We start from the raw sequence: 1030 nt of genomic DNA, 5'->3' as shown, positions 1-1030 counted from the left end.
GGGAGGGGGAGGGGGAGGTGACCCTGATCTGATGTGGGCGCACAAGCAAGAGCCGGTCTACCATCTAGGAGTAGTACTGAAGGCCGCACATGCTATGCTAATTTTCATGGCGCACACTGTTCGCTCTTATGCCCCCTCTCAGGGAACAACTCAATCTTTCGTTTCCATACACCCTCCCGAGGGAATGATCTGACTGTAGCATGACACCCTCATATGATGTAGCATGGCACTTACTAGAAGCATGTATGGCAACTAGTCTGTGTAGCATGGAAATTCTTAAACATGTGGATAACTTCACCTTTTTCACAGCCTAAAAATTTCTCTCTACCACGGCATGTCAAATCCCTGAAATACATCGCAATTCTCTCTACTATGGTGTGACTGATCTTCGAAACGCATGGCAATTCTTTCTGATGTAACATGGCAATTTTTTTCTTAGCATGGCAAATCTCTCTGTAATAGCACGGCAAATCTCTGTGTTATAGCGTGACAATTTTTGAATGTTCTTCCAAAATGGCTATTTGAGGGAACATTTTCAGGTGCAGTCGTTCACTCAAATGAGCCTGCTTGAGGGAATGTTCGTTGGTTCCAAGGTCCTCTTAAAAGTAATGTTAGCATCCAATTTTGACGATCGTCTCCATAATTTCTTAAACTACATATACGTTTTCTGTCTCAAAACATGAACTACACATCGAAATATGAAACTATTTTTTTGAAATATAATTATTATTTTAATTTGGTACTCCCTCCGTTCCATAATTCTTATCATGATTTTAGTTCAAATTTGAAGAAATAATTTAAACTAAAACCATGACAAGAATTTTGGAATGTAGTCGTGACAATTTTGTAAATATATTCAAAAGATTTTTATATGTTTATAAAAATGCATAGACATTTTATTTATATCACATAAGTATTCATTGCATATTTTTCTTATAAAAAATCAACGAAAGCGCCGGTACAAACATGAAGAAAAGCTATATCTTGCTTTTTGTAACTCATGGATACACCTTTTTTTTGTCTTTTTGAG

The sequence above is a fragment of the Triticum dicoccoides genome, chromosome 1A, assembly GCF_002162155.2.
Source record: "Triticum dicoccoides isolate Atlit2015 ecotype Zavitan chromosome 1A, WEW_v2.0, whole genome shotgun sequence".
NCBI classification, from domain to species: Eukaryota; Viridiplantae; Streptophyta; class Magnoliopsida; order Poales; family Poaceae; genus Triticum; species Triticum dicoccoides.
Note: the sequence above shows the minus strand (reverse complement) of the source record.